Here is a 16,653-nt window from a genome sequence, read left to right as displayed (position 1 = left end):
TATAACCTTTATTATATATGGCACTAAAAACTTAAAGAATTTAACGTGCGATTAATAATAAAGTCAAAACATGAAAATATAGCGCTTGTCGCGCGTGTTTACGTAGCACGCATTTAGCCACACGCGTGTCTTGTATCCCGTCATGTCACACACACGCACACATGCCTTGAAGAGATTGCAGCAAATTAATTTACGACTGCGGCTGAAACGCGCGTGCACTAACACGAGCGACAAGAAAAACACTATTATAGTATTTTAACAAATAATCGTATTATAGTATTTTTTTTTATAATATAGAAGTAGCAGACGAGCATGCAGTCCACCTGATGGTAAGTGGCTACTGCCGCCCATGGACATTTGTAATCAACCCCAGATAGAGATATTCCTACCTGAGGTCGGCCACAGATTCGCCGCTACCCCTGAGGACTAAGCTGGAACGCCTCGGAAAAATTTGTCTCCCTTACCACACCCTTCGAAACGCAACACAGCAGCGCCTAACACTGCTGTTATTAGGCAGAAATAGGTGTGGCGGTTGTGCCAAACCACAAAGGGTTCTACCACCTTCAAAATACTACTCTTCTACTTTAAAAACATAAAATATTCGCCATTACTTCTAAACTCGTATTTTAAAAATAACACGAAGTAGTCAACGAAGCAGAACTACCGTAACCCAAAAAGACCAAAAACGTAAGTTGGTTTGGAGCAACGGTTTCGTAGATTTCGTGAATGGAAGTGGCAGGAGCTGGAGCGATGGTTGAATGCAAACTAGGCACTATAAGGCTCATTTCGTATGCAGACCGTATTATGTGTGTAGTTTTCCAGGTTTGTTTTATGTTTGTACGTAAAAGCTTTGGGTTAATTTAGGTACAGTGTTTTGGTTACAACTCGGTTAATTAACGTTTAACTGAGTATAAATGTAATGTTTTTTTAATGTCATATTTTTTTCGCACTCTGGTATAAACTAGTACATAAAATGGAAATAAAAGTACAAATAGGTTTGTTTCATTTGATGCAAAAAAAATTACGTAAACATAATTATTTCGCCATCTAATTTATTATCATCACAATATTGATTAATCACATTATATCGGTTATAATAGCAAGTTCAAATGAAATCTGTTGCTGACAAAACAAATACGTAAGTTTTATGAATTAAAACAACAACAACCATCAGATTTGTCATTTCTTAGTAAATTAGGACACATATGGAATCTGTATTCCAACGGAGTCAAACGAATACAAGTATTTACTTAAGTATATGCATAAATATTTATTTAAGTATATGTATTTTTGTGTAAGGTTGGTTAGTATCTCTCGCGACAGCTGAGTATTACCTAAGCCGCAAAAGCCTAAATCTTAATGTGAGCCTCATACCTGTAACTTAAGTAAGTTTTAAGGTGGTAGAACCCTTTGTGGTTTGACTCCGGCGGCACCACCGCCACACCTATTTCTTCCTAATAACAGCAGTGTTAAGCGCTGCTGTGTTCCGGTTTGAAGGGTGTGGTAAGGGAGACAGACTTTTCCGAGGCGTTCCAGCTTAGTCCTCAGGGGTAGCGGCGCATCTGTGGCCGACCTCTGGTAGGAATATCTAATCCTATCTGGGGTTGATTACATATGTCCATGGGCGGCGGTAGCCACTTACCGTCAGGTGGACTGCATGCTCGTTTGCTACTCTTATATTATAAAAAAGAAACTATTTTTTTCCTAACTTTATTTCCTGAAGTATTTTACGTATAAATTGCTTTAAGCACATTTCTTTGAGCAAGCTTCGTTATAAGTTATTAAGTTTGCTCAAACTACAAGATATATATTGAAGTGATTGTCTTTTGTTAGTTTTAATTAGTTCTACCATTGCTTCCGATAACCAAAAGTCGGAGAGATATAAACCAATAAATTTACTACAATGATGTATGTTGCTATTTTTTTTAATTAGTCTATATACATACGTAATTTGGTATTTATATTCAAATCAATTTATAAGAAAACTAGTTGGATACGTAGAAACCAATAGATAAATCTTATATATAAAATTCTCGTGTCACAATGTTAGTTACCGTACTTCTTCGAAACGGCTTTACCGATTTTCACCATATTTTATATGCATATTCTGTAGATCTAAAAATCAGCTACCATTGTTTTTTCAAACTCCTAAGTGATAAGGGTTGTTCGCCCTTAACATTTTTTTATTTATATGGCAACACAACGTTTGCCGGGTCAGCTAGTAATAAATATAATTATCGCCAAAAATAAACTATATAACAATAGCTGAATACTAGTTGGTGAGATAAATTTAACACAGATGAATACGTATGAGGACTTCTTAAGTTCATTTCAAGCTTAAGTGAGCTTTTTTGCTTTATTTTTTGTGAACAAACTGACAAAGATAGGAACAACAGTTGAATGCAAACTAGACTAGAACCTCATTTTGAATGCAGACCGTGTTATGTGTGTTAAACGTATTAGTTCTTTCGAAAAAGACCTGCAGTTTCAAAGCATTGTGAGTTTTTTTGAAAGTACGAGTAATATAATTTTCTATACAGGTTTGAAGGTGCCCTACTAAGGTACCCTACTAAGGTCCTACCTAAGGTCGGCCACAGATGCGCCGCTAAGCTGGAACGCCTCGGAAATGTATGTCACCCTGCAAACCTGAACACAGTGCTTAACACTGCTGTAATTAGTCAGAGATAGTCATGGCGGTGGTGCCGCCGGAATTGAACCTCAAAGGGTTCTACCACCTTCAAATTTATCTCAGTCATTCATAAAAAGGTTGTCGGACTATAGATAAGTACTTTACGAAAATTTTATGACAGATTTGTTCCTGGAATAGCGATGCCTATTTTTACCTCTTCAGGGAAATATATAACAAAATTTTCCCAAACTTGATAATTTGTTAGAAAAGCCTTTTATATTCTAGCCTATTATTAAAAACTTATTCTAGAATTTAATTTAATTATAGAAAGTAATTTGTTCGCCTTACAATCGTCAATACGAATAAAATGGAGAATATAATTTAATATTCCGTAAATAGCTTAGTCGGTTTGAGGTACAATTTAAGGATTATTAAGGTAATAGATCATTTTAACGTAGGCATTTGGTAGGCTTTCTAGAAAGCCTACTAAAGGACTTTAGTGTAATAACATTTATATTTACATAATCGTCTTCTCTAGTAATAAAAAATAATGTTTAGTTGCTATATTTCAGGTTCTTGAACAAAAACTTTATATTAGACCCTCTATTTACGTACAGCCTCAAAGTAAGATTATCTTCTGTAAAATAGAATAATAATTTGAGTTTGTTGATAATATTAGATGTAAAAGGGACAATTTATAAGTGAAGGAGGTATTAAAAAGCCACTTCTGTAATAGTAACTTATCTACAAAATTAACACGGGTTTGCTACAAATCCATCGAGCAAATCTCAATCTCAAAATCTTTTCGCTAGAGAAGTTTGGTGCCAGCTTGCCCAGTTGAAAGAGATTCATACCCAGTAGAACATCATAAAGTGGTGCGATAATAAGCCATACAATTTTCAACGTTCTTCAAGGATTTTTGGTGGGATTTTAGTAACTAAAACTCAAGGTAGGCGTCCTTAGTGCTACGTAAAAGACTCTGTAATTTCCAACGGAACATAACCGGAATCCTCCAAGGACGGTGCTCTTGAATGAACCTAAATAATAAACAACTGTTACTATGATCATAATACATATTACATATGTTATCTGTATTAATATGTTATCTATATTTTCCCTAAAGTACCAAAGATAAATGTTACTTTTATTTATGCCTTCAATCAACATAAAATAAGTCATACATTATAGATAAACGTATGTAAACATTTTTGGGACAAAGTAAAGAGACTTTGGATTAATCATGCTTCGATAAATGTAAGCGAATAATGTAAACAAGGAAAATTGAGATGATATGTATATTGCCCGAATAAATATGTTTTTTTTTTTTGGGATACGTTTACATTTTTATTATAATAGCAGTAAAATAAATGTATGGCATATTTTTTTATTTTACCTCGTGTATCAGGGAATAATCCTTTTGTTCACTTATTAGAAATAATAACATTTTTTATTATTATGGGAGTAAAAATAAATTGATGGCTTATTTTTATTGTGGTTCATGTAACAGGAAAATAATCCTTTTGTCCATTTAAAATAAAGCAGAATATTAATTTATAAATATTTATTTATTAATATTAATTTTATATAACACTTTAATATTATGTGAGAGTAAAAATAAATTGATGACTTATTTGTTTATCCGGAATAATCCTTTTGACCACTTAAAAATAAGCAGAGTATTAATTTTCTATTTCATTTATTGTTAAGAGAGTAAAAATAAATTGACAGCTTATTTTTATCGTGAATTGTTTATCGGGAATAATCATATTGTTCATTTTAATAAGCAGAGTATTAATTTACTGTTATACATTTTTATTATTAAAAGAGTAAAAATAAATTGGCGGCTTATTTTTTATCGCGGCTTATGTATCGGATAATCCTAGAGTATAATCCGTTTGTTCTTTTTAATATAAGTAGAGTAAAGTTCTGTTATCTTTGAGAATGGAAACGAGGTCATCAAGTTTGTCGAGAGGCCACTATGACTATTATAGGATTTAGCTAAAAGTAGCAGAAAACTTTTAGCTAGACGCTTTTTATAGAATTAAAATAAAAAACGAGCATTACATTGAAGGTGGTAGAACCCTTTGTGGTTCGATTCCTGTGGCACCACTGCCACACTTATTTCTGGTTAATCACAACAGTAATAAGCGCCGCTGTGTTCTGATTTAAAGGTATGGTAAAGGAAAGACATGCTATTTCGAATCATTCCAGCTTAGTAGCCAGTAGCTTCAAGGATTGCGGCGCATCTGCGACATGCAGCATGCTGGTCTGCTACTCCTTTATTATAAAAATAACATTCAACCTGATGGTAACTCATTGCCGCACTGGACCAAATTAAAAAATTATTAAAGCTGTACTTGAAGTCGCTCACGTATGTATCGCTATCCAAAAGGCCTACGTTGGAACATTTCGTGTTCCATTCCCATCTTGCCGCACAATTGATCAGAAATAGCCCCTGGCATCGAATTCAGATAAAACTATCCTATTTGACGTAGATTACAAAATATACCCTAGACCAGACAGCACTCTAGTGGACTGTACGTTCGTTTAAAAATTATATTTTACTAATTTCCTTAATTTACTATGTAGGTAATGGCTGTGTTCCTATAAGTATAAATAATAAAGACTCTTAAATTTGGCATAACCTTAATTAATTTAATTTTTCTGCACATTTCTAAGGTTGACTGAGAGAAAATGCTATTTAGCATTAAGTCCGCCTTTTGCACTACATTGTTTTTAACACGGTCAATAAAGAGTAAATAAATAAACCTCTAGAAACATTATTGGCTCAATGATTACCAAAGGCATCATTGATAGCCCACGAAATAATCAGATATTCCCTTTATGTCTGTCCTTTTAGAAAAAGAGAGAATGCTGTGTAGCCAATATAATAAAACCAGAATCTAACCTTCTTTTTGATCAGAAAGATTAATGCTCGTATTATGTGCCTGTCAGTGGACGTCCAAAGGGTTGATATAGGCCGCATTCGGAACTATAATAACTTATTTTAGGGTTATAGGCAACTTATATTTTTTCTATTTCCATTGAGCTACACGATTTCATTACTTCATCTATTTTGGAAAGCCAATTTCATTTTTAAATTTAGTAACTGACATTTTTCTAGGCCATTTGAGAAGCCAAAGTTGATTTTAAAAAGTAACTGAAAAATTACGTGGGCTGATAAATCGACTGTAAAAAAACTGTTCAAGTGCAAGGCGCAATCGCAATCGCGAAGAGTCGACACTGAGTTTCGTAACACCATCTTTTCAATTTTTGATATTCGTTATTACATTCGTTATTACTTAGCTATATAAATACATATTTACTGTGATAAATAAAGTAATAAAACAATTTGAGTAGCGAACATAGACGACATTTATTATTCCTTTTTCATGTTATTACATTGCAAAGACATTTATCTATGCCAGTATTATTTTGATATATTACAATACCACCACTTATTAAAATAATCCAAAAACAAAACACAACTAATTAATACTGTTCCTACAGTATACTATTTAACTTTTACAATACCTATTTTATGTAAGAACTTGTAATGTTTTACTTTACATAAACTTTTTGTAAATAAATCAGCTGGCATTTCTGTAGTATTTAAGTATGCAATTTTAACGAATTTCTTATCTACAGCCTCTCTAATAAAATGAAACCTAACATCGATATGTTTACTTCTCCGGTGATACATACTATTTTCTGTAAGTTTCTGAGCGCTTTGGTTATCATTATACAATAAAATTGGTACATTTTTCCTATTAATAAGTTCATATAATAAATTTCTTAGAAATATAGCTTCTTTACTGGCCTCACAGACAGCCATATACTCGGCCTCTGTACTCGACAAGGCCACAGTCTGTTGCTTTCTACATTCGTGAGAAACAACACATCCAGAATATAAAAAACAAAATCCAGTAAATGACTTTCTGTCCATAGTGTCAGAGGCCCAATCGGCATCAACATATCCAATTATATCTGAATCATTTTTATAATACATTAAACCATAAGATTTTGTAGAATTTAAATATTTTAAGACTCTTTTGGCGTGCTTCCAGTGTGTTTCACTATTACAATTATTAAACTGACTCAAATAACTTATGCAATAGGCAATATCTGGTCTTGACATTACTGAAAGATACATGAGACTTCCTATCAGCTGTTGATAAGGATATTTACTGTTTACATTGTCTGCTTTAATAAGTTTTAAATTAACTTCCATAGGAGTATCTATTGTGTTACAATTTTCTAAGTTAAATTTACACAATAATCTTTCTATAAACTGTTCCTGATCTACACAAATTTTGCCTTTATCAATCTTAATATTCATACCTAAACATTGCCTTAATTGTCCTAAGTCTTTCAACTTAAATCTGGTACTTAACTGACTTTTTAAGTTATCAACTTCTTTGTTACAATTAGAAAATATGAAAAAGTCATCAACAAACAAAGCTACAAAAGTTTTTACTTTTTCATAGGATTTTATAAATAAACAAGGTTCATAAACAGAATTTTTATACCCAAATTCTTGTAAACAAAAATCAACCTTTTTATACCAAGCCCTAGCAGACTGCTTTAATCCATAAATGGCCTTTTTCAACTTTAAAACTTTGTTTACATTCTGTTCATGTTTGAAATTCTGAGGTAACTGCATGTACACAGTTTCATCAAGATCACCGTTGAGGAATGCGGTTGTGACATCTAAATGGGTAATATTTAAATCTAGATTAACACTTATTGCAAATAACAATTTTAAAGTGGAATACTTTAGAACCGGGGCAAAGGTTTCTTTATAGTCTATTCCCTCTTTTTGGGTAAAGCCTTTCGCTACCAATCTGGCCCTATATCTCACTGTGTCATCACTATTTAGTTTTTTTTTATACACCCATTTGCACTGAACCACTCTAGCATTACTAGGTTTCTCCACTAGCTCCCAAGCTTCAGTGTCACGAAACGATTGTAACTCCTGCTCCATTGCTTCAACCCACTGTGCCTGCTCTGTGCCATTCATGACCTCTTCATAGGTAAGACTATCCTCATTATTACTGTCTACAGTCACACATGCTTTACTGTACCCAAATCTCTCTGGTTCTTTCCTTATACGCTTGTGTTGGATAGGTGCGCTAATAGGTTCAAGATTCTTTAAGCCTTCATCAGAAGCACTGTCATATATTTCTGAGCTACTTTCAGACGAAGTCCTTGTTTCCTCATCCTCCGGTACATATGTCTTATCTGTCAGATCAACCTCCGACTCCTCAGATCGTTCCTCTTCCCTTGCAATTTCTTTATCTTTTTCTTCTACCACAGCTGGTATCATGTCTGAGTTGCATTTGGTCTCCATGATAATCACATTTCTGCTGGTGGTTATGCTTTTAGTTAGAGGATTGTATAACCTATATCCCTTTATATTTTCTGCATATCCGAGAAGAATATATTTCTCTGCCTTCTTGTCCCATTTAGTCCTTTTTATTTTAGGGACATGAGCCATTGCTGTGCTTCCAAATACGCGGATGTGGCTAAGGTTTGGCTTCTTGCCAGTCCAGAGTTCATACGGAGTTTTCTGTATACCTGATGCTAATGTTCTATTTCGTAAGTATATTGCAGTATTGACTGCTTCAGCCCAAAAATGCTTATCCATATTAGCATCAAATAGAAGACAACGAGCTCTTTCCACCACTGTTCTATTTAGTCTTTCGCACATGCCATTCTGCTCAGGCGTATATGGATTAGTTTTTTGATGCAATATACCTGCTTTCTTCAAAAAACTTTCCATTTCAGAAGAACAAAATTCTCCACCGTTGTCTGTTCTTAGTACTTTTATGCTCTTACCTTTCTGGTTCTCAACCATAGCTTTGAAATCTTTAAAGTACATCATCACCTCATTCTTAGATTTCATAAAATATACGAATGCCATTCTGCTGTAATCGTCAATAAATAGGAGAAAATATCTTGACTTACCAATCGAGACTGTCTCCATGGGACCGCAAACATCCGCATGAACTACCTCTAGCACACTGTCACTTCTGGAACCTGTATGCGAGAAAGGTAGTCTCGCTAGCTTCCCTTCACAACACGTGATACACTGGGACTTGTCAATTTCAGCCTTACCGGGAAATGAAACCCCTTCTACAGCGCCATTCTTCATACTGTTCAGATCCTTACTGTTTATATGGCCCAACCTTCTATGCCACAACATACTGTTCACTTGCATTGCTGAGCCTGCCAAGAAACTATCCTGTTTTATGGCCAATTTGTACACTCCATTCACTAGATGTGCTTTTCCGACAAGTATATTTTTGTGGTTGTATATATTGCAAACACTTTCTTCAAAAATAACTTTGTTTCCGTTCCGAATCAACTCACTCACTGACAGAAGATTAGTTGTGAGGTTAGGAATGCACAAAACTCTTTTCACAGTAATATCATATTCTGAACCATCTACAATAGTTGTCAACTTTGTATTTCCTGAGCATAATACTGGTACTGTTGTTTCATTAGCTACTACAATTTGTTTCATTGTTGGATTGTACGAAATATCTGACAGACGGTCTTTGCTTGAAATCATATGAGTACTGGCGCCGGAGTCGACGTACCAATCTGTCTTTTTGTACGTCGAGTTGAAGAAAAATCCACTAAACACTGTACTGTTTTTATTATCTTTGTTTTTGATCAAACTGCACTGGTTTTTATAATGTCCGATTTGTTTACATTTGTAACACCGAATTGTTTTGACAGGTTGTTTTGAATTTGACGTTTTCGAGTTTTCTGCAACTGCAGCGCCATCTTTTCTCTTACGCTGCTGCCAACCTTTCGATAAAAACGCGCCTTCTCCTCCATTGTTGCCAACCGCAGCACTCATATCAAGCAATTTTGATTTAATCATATCTGTACTAACCGCCATTCCCGAATGTTCTATGGCCATTATCATCGGGGCAAATTTTTCTGTCAATCCCGCTAATAGTAAACATCCAACCCATTCATCAGTAATATTAAAACCCGTTCCTCGTAATTTTTGAGCCGTATCTACAATCTGAGTCACGTATAATGTCATAGATTCACAATCTTCTAATCGTATTGAAATTAAATGCCTTAGTAAACTGATCTTTCTTTGAAATCCTGAATCGTCAAATAGAGATTTTAAACGATTCCACACGTCCTGGACAGTTTTTTCGTTTCTAATATGGACATAAAGAGACGAATCTATGGTCATTATTAATTTAGCTTTGGCCTTAAGAGCATCAGAATCGGGAATAGTTGCTGTTCCTGTAGCTTCGGCAGTTGCACTTTTCTTTATATCCACTCCTTCCAAGACGAGAAAGTTTTCTGCGGCGAACGCCCATTCGTCGTAATTTTCACGACCTTTGAGCTTCGGTACGTTGACAATGTAGCTGCCGGCCATTGTTCAAAAAACACGTAACCGTAGAACACTAAGTTTGAACTTTACAGTTTTTAATCTGAACAAATCTGTCTGGCAAACACAGTTCACACTCGAGGAAATTACTGAGAGTTAATATTAATCGGTTTTATAACGAATTAACGGGTTTTTATCGCGAAATATGGGACTGGGCAGTGGAAGCGTGCTGGGCCCATAACCTAATAAAACAATTTGAGTAGCGAACATAGACGACATTTATTATTCCTTTTTCATGTTATTACATTGCAAAGACATTTATCTATGCCAGTATTATTTTGATATATTACAATATAAAGTAGTATCTAGCTATCACGGATTAGAAGATAACCTGAAAAACACCCCTTATTTTATTCTTATTTTTTTGTTCTTACACCGACTTTCATAAGATACTATCAAAAAAAGAATTGCTCATCTATGACTATTTAAGAAATAAACCCCTGATGGGTGGGTAGACAGCGGAGGCTTAGTAATAAGTTCCCGTTTTTATCCTTTTGGTACATAACCCTAAAATACTACTACTAATTTTGAAATTCAATATCAATATCCATTGCCACCCTAATCTGAATATCATCATCATCATCAACCCATTACTGTCCCACTGCTGGGCACGGGTCTCCTTTCAGAATGAGAAGGATTAGGCCATAGTCTACCGCGCTGGCCATGTGCGTATTGGTAGACTTCACATACCTTTGAGATTTTTTTTTATAAGTCTCTCTGGTATGCAGGTTTCCTCACGATGTTTTCCTTCACCGTTTAAGCAAGTGATTAATTTCTAATACGCACATAAATTTGAAAATCAGAGGTGCGTGCCTGGGATTTGAACCTCGGACCCCTCGATCGAGAGGCCGCATTTCTTAACCACTAGGCTATCACTGCGTAATCTGATAATAACTAAATGAAATATATCATCATAATTTAAATTGCGATACTGCAATCTATTTCCTATTTTGCATACTGTGATAGACCATGCCATTGTGCCACGAGAACGAATTATTAGCGTGAGATTTTATAGTACGCCATTTTTGATATGCCAGCTATATAGACGTGTGAAAAATTACTTATTCAATCCAATATGCGTCTTTAGGTACTATGAGTCACTTCATTCCATTATAGATACACTTTATTCCATTAATTTGAAACCAAATTTAAGCAAAAGGTAATTTTATCATACACCAAAAAGTTGAAAAAAATATATACTTAACCAAAATTAAAACCGACTTGAATGTAACTAGAAAGTAGAAATTAGTTTAAATAAAATGTTAGTTTAATACATTACTAGGGATGATTTTTTTCTTCTATTTCAAAGGGACCTTTTTTTACAGGAAATGTACTCTTCTAAATAAAAATATTGATAAACCGATTACAAGTAAATGTCAGCACAATCAAGAAACAAATAACGAGATCTGTATAAAATTTCATCCTATTTTTCCACCCTTACTTGCGTAAGAATCGGTGATATTTAGCTATATTACAAAGTGTACAAATTATAACTATAGATATATAAATATAATATATATGTTTGACCCTTAGATGCAATTATAGTAAGATAATACTTATCTGGCTGTTAGTAATACTATATAATACATGTAACATTATAGGATAGTGAATAATTATATTTTTATACGAATATAATAATTATATCATTATCATTCAGCTAATTCCTGGTCGACCAGATAATATTTAGAGGCATTTTAGGGTTAACTCAATTACGTCAGAAAATAAATTCTAAGTGACGTTCCACTACATCACAATATCACAAAATTTGGAGTAAACTATATCGTAAAAAGACTTTATTCAAGTCATAAGCCCACCCGAGCACAACCAAACGAGATAAACCTCTGTTAAGTGATTCTATACACAGAAATGCCCTTCCAATGACTAGGGTATCGATCCTCAATATACGAGTATATTTAGATATTTATTTTTAGCTATAATATCACAACTACACATAACACAAAATTGAATCTTTACTTCGTTTTTAAAAATAAATTGTTGCGCTTCGCTTAAGATTCATGAAGCATGTCGAAATATTGTTAAACCTCTTAATAAAATACGAGGAAAAAAACCTATAAAATATTATATCTTCTTTAAAGTTTCATTAAAATCGGTTCAGCCGTTTTCAATTATCGTGGAAATCCACAGAAATAAAAAAAAAATTATGATAATGTCGTAAGTATTATTCCAATAAATATTAAAGAACAGACGGACTACTAATGTTATTAATAATTGCTTACCTAAATAATAATAATAATTTTATTTGTAGAAATCAAAAAATATATATATTTAAAATCAACAACATATTCACTAATCGATAACATACATTTACAACAGAATGTGAATAATTATATATAGGAGGACAAACATAAATAACAAGTAATTTAATTAAAAAATCAAAAACCCGACTGCACTAAACAGGCTGAAGTAGAATTTCCAAAAACGGTGAAATAGGCGTTTCATTATTTTTAAATACAAAGTTTCATAGTAGGTATCTGCTTCAAAATCAAAAGATGTTCAAACAATATTATCCTATTATATCCTCGTAGTGCGAAATTACGCTATATAAATAACCTATGAGTATTTCCTTTGTTTTGATACCCTACTCGATAGGTTTGGTATTTTTTTAAAACGTGTTATTTCGCAAAAAAACACAATTTATGATCTATAAAAGATCTATCCGGTGAGATAGAATTTCGTTATTTTTATCGAACATGCCTGATACAACATTTTATAGTGTTTGCTTCAAAATTGACGGTTGTTCAAATTAACTTTTAAGCCTTATTTTACCTTCTACGGGGTTGATTTTTCGGAAGCGGATAGATAGGTGTGTCCTTGTTCCTATCCAGAAAGCTCAATACTAAATTTTATAGTCGTTGCTTCAAAATTAAAGCATTTCAAGAAAACAGTTTTTCCCTATTTTACCCTCTTAGGGGTGGAATTTCCAAAAGGCCTTTCTTAGTACTTATTTACGCTATATAGTAAGCGTATGTGCAAAATTTCAGAACCCTAAGTTGAACAGTTTTGGATGTACGTTGATTTCTGAAAAATGAAAAAATCATTTAATTAATCAGTCAGTCAGTCATCTTGCTGTTTTATATATATACAAATATGTTTTTATAATCTACGTTTAATTTACTTTCATTTGATACCCCACTCGATAGGTTCGGTTAACTTTTTTTTTGAAATGTGTTACTATTTCGCGCCAAAAATTCGCCCTTTTTGTTTTTTTTTTCTAACACCTATCTAAGGACACTCGGGTCATTGAGACGAATATAAGGACACCTTAACTGTCGAAATTTATCCAGCCGTTTGTAAGATCGGATCAAATAAAGAAAGACAAACATACAAGATACGCGCGAAAAACATTACCCTTCCTTGGCAGTCGGGTAAAAAGATAAATACGTAATACCAGTCTGTAAATGGCAATCATTTCCATTTATAAAATCATTCATCAAAATTTAAATGACAATTGGTATTTAGATTAATAATTACGACTTACTTCAAAATCCTTAATCAGCTGAGAAACCGTCACTTCACCGTTTGGCCAAAAATCCACCCAGTAGCGTAATTAGCAAACAAAATTAAACTCCTTTCATATCAACACTGACAAACAAACCAAGTTAGCAACGCAACGCAAATCACTCAAATAACTCACAGATAACGTCACTATTCACTGTCACATTATAAGTATTGCGAAAAGTTCTTAAAGCTCGCGTTGTGGGGAGCTTGCGTGAAAGCTCTGGCAGCGGGTAACGACGGCGGCGGCGCGCGGGCGACTGAAACTCATCTGTTTCAGAGCTTTCCTTCGGATCAAACTGCGCAGAGCGGTAACTTTGTTATGAAATACGTATTAATATTGTATATGTTGAACGTTTTTCAGGAGCGTTAATGAAACGTTATTCATTGAATCCCTTGGTGGCTTTAATAGGCTTTTAAATGTAGCAGTAAGTTAAAATTATGATTTCAAGTAATCATTAATCCTAAATAAATGTTTAGTGTCAAAGTTGTGTCAATAAGTAAAAATCCGGCTCACAGTATCAATAGTAACATTTAATATTGTCTTTTCATAATTTGCGAACATTACTCGTATGTTTATAACTCTCTTTAACAATAATTATCACACTATAACAACTACAACAACTATAATCATTCTCGATAACAATAATTAACAATAAATAATCTGTTCTTTCGTGCTTTTACAAAAAAAAAATACAAACCAAAAATCTAGAATTATAGGAAGTCATTCGATATGTTTGTGGTATTACAACATTTTTATCTTACATTCGTTTTACCAGGTATCTAGAAAAGATGGGAATTCACAAAATGTAAAAATCTATTTTTTAAATAAAATTTCTGGTTAAAAAATGTCGTTGATCTATCTCTATTCATGCACAACAACATTTGAATAGAAAATATTGATATGTGCATTCGAACATGGGTGATATGTTTGATGATTTCAATCAAAAACAATTTTAGGTTTTGTTAAATTGTTTTGTTAAATTAAATGTACTACCATTGGTTTTAGTAAAATGAACAACAAATTCGAGTATCACTAAACATCCTTTAAAGCTATCTAGTTAGAAAGGAATATCTAGAAAAAAAGTTATCTTAGAAATAGAAATGATAACTAAGACTGATATGATGAAAAATAAACCAATATGTAGTTGATAAGTAAAAATGTTCTAGAGGTTAAAACTCGGCCTCGCCATCGAGGTTTCCGAGGTTTGAATCCGAGATTCACACTAATTTTTCAAATGTACATAGAAATTAATTATCACTTGCTTTATCGATGAAAGAAATTGTAAGGAAATTTGTATACCAAAGAGATGGTTAAACAAAATTTCTTAAAGTCATGCGAAAGTCTACCAATACGCGCTAAGCCAGCGCAGCAGACTATATCCTAATCCTTCTCCTTCTGAGAGGAGACCCGTGCCCAGCATTGAGACAGTAATGGGCTGATGATAATGATAAAGTTTATGGTAACAAGGGCCATGTAAGCTACATAAGTATAGCGGATCGTATTTAGTGGTTGTTTCTGAAATTTAACGGTGAAAGAGGACGGTCCACGGATCGCGAGGAGGGATTCACGGGCCACGAGGAGAGATTCACGGGCCACATACGGCCCGCGGACCGCGGTTGCCGACTGGTACTCTAGTTTAATATAAGGTAAGCACGTATATATTACATAAATATTCAAACCTAACCTATTCCTTTACTTCTGAGAGGAGACCCTTGCCCAGCAGTGGGAAAGTAACGGTACGATGAAATAGCTCCTAGTCAAATTTATAAAGCTATTTTTTACAATACCAACCAATTGCTTTTTGGTCGTTAAACAAAATACCTGTTGTAGTCGAAAATAAACAATGAACTGAATCTACCCTGTGACGCTATCTAAAATAAATAGCGGTGATAGTGCAACTTAAAACAACTGCCACTTAAAAAATAATAAAGATAGTCAAATACATATTTACATATTTTTACTACAATATTCAATAAACATATTATTTAAAAATTGCTATCGTTTAATAATAATATTTAAAGAACGAATTATTATCTTATTAACCTTTGACCTATAACGTTATCTGCAACCTACAGTGGAATAACACAGGCTGGAAACTAAAACGAAAAGTAAGAAAAATAACCGCAGTCATTTTTACATATCTTTTGTAGTAATATCAACAAAATGCTTCTTAGTCGTCAAACGTACTATAATTGGTTTTAGATGAAAATTAACAACAAATTGGATACTAACTAAACGCCCTTTGACTATCTAAAACTAATAGCAGAGATAGTTTAACTAGAAACGCACACAGAAACTAATAAAGATAGCTGAAGTCCGAAGTATTTAAGTTATTACAAACAACAAAGCCTACGAGCACATGCGGAGGAGCCTCTAGTTGTACGGTAGTTAACCTTTTTGGCAAGATGGGCCACATAATACCTAAATGAGATAATTGAACCGCATTCAGAAGTTCTTTTTTAATTTTAACGCGACAAAGGGATGGTCCGTGGTCCGCGAGGAAGGATTCACAGGCCACATGCGGCCCGCGGACCACAGGTTGTCGATCGCTGCTCTACTTTAATATAAAATAAGTATATTACATTGTTATACGTATAGTCGTACACACATACACTGTTCAGTATGTGTTTTCGATGTTTCGGTTATGTATTTGTCACATATATCAAGTGGAAGGTTCAATATCCTTTGTAATTGTGATATTCAGTTTCAATTTTCTAAAGGGACTACTTTAGTTTGTGAAATATAAATAAGGTAACATTTATTTACATTTTGTAACATTTTAACCTAATTATGTTGTCTATAGCTAAAATAAATTTAATGATAATAATTTTTCATGAACAGTAACAGATTTAAAAGTAAAAATTTTGCATGGGAGTTAATTATTATTTGACTAATTGATTAAAGTAAATAATAATCATAAAACTCTTTCTACACTCAGTCCCACACTAGGATCCCCTGTCTCGTTGATGCTATGGACATACACAGAGACAAAAATAAAAACACTTAGACCCAGAAACAGAAACCTATATTAGTCATTTAGAAATCTGTCTGGGCGGGGATCGAACCCGGGACCCTCTGCGCGTC

At 33.7% G+C, this 16,653-nt stretch overlaps 1 protein-coding gene across 3 annotated transcripts in view; it reads right to left on the bottom strand.

Moving 5' to 3' along the window:
• LOC140744446 (uncharacterized) overlaps positions 1-13,810 on the bottom strand; it is a 241,516-nt gene extending 227,706 nt beyond the window's left edge. For all 3 annotated transcript variants that reach the window (XR_012102547.1, XM_073076033.1, XM_073076034.1), the window contains exon 1: positions 13,549-13,810. The gene's annotated coding sequence lies outside the window, so the exon portion shown is untranslated. The remainder of the gene's footprint in view (positions 1-13,548) is intronic.
• Positions 13,811-16,653: the final 2,843 nt, after the last annotated feature.

This window comes from Epargyreus clarus, unplaced genomic scaffold (genome assembly GCF_041222505.1).
Source record: "Epargyreus clarus isolate Ecla_fem2 unplaced genomic scaffold, WU_Ecla_fem_2.2 ptg000008l, whole genome shotgun sequence".
In the NCBI taxonomy this organism is placed as follows: Eukaryota; Metazoa; Arthropoda; class Insecta; order Lepidoptera; family Hesperiidae; genus Epargyreus; species Epargyreus clarus.
The sequence above is the reverse complement of the archived record's forward strand: the minus strand, read 5'-3'. Positions and strand labels throughout refer to the sequence as shown.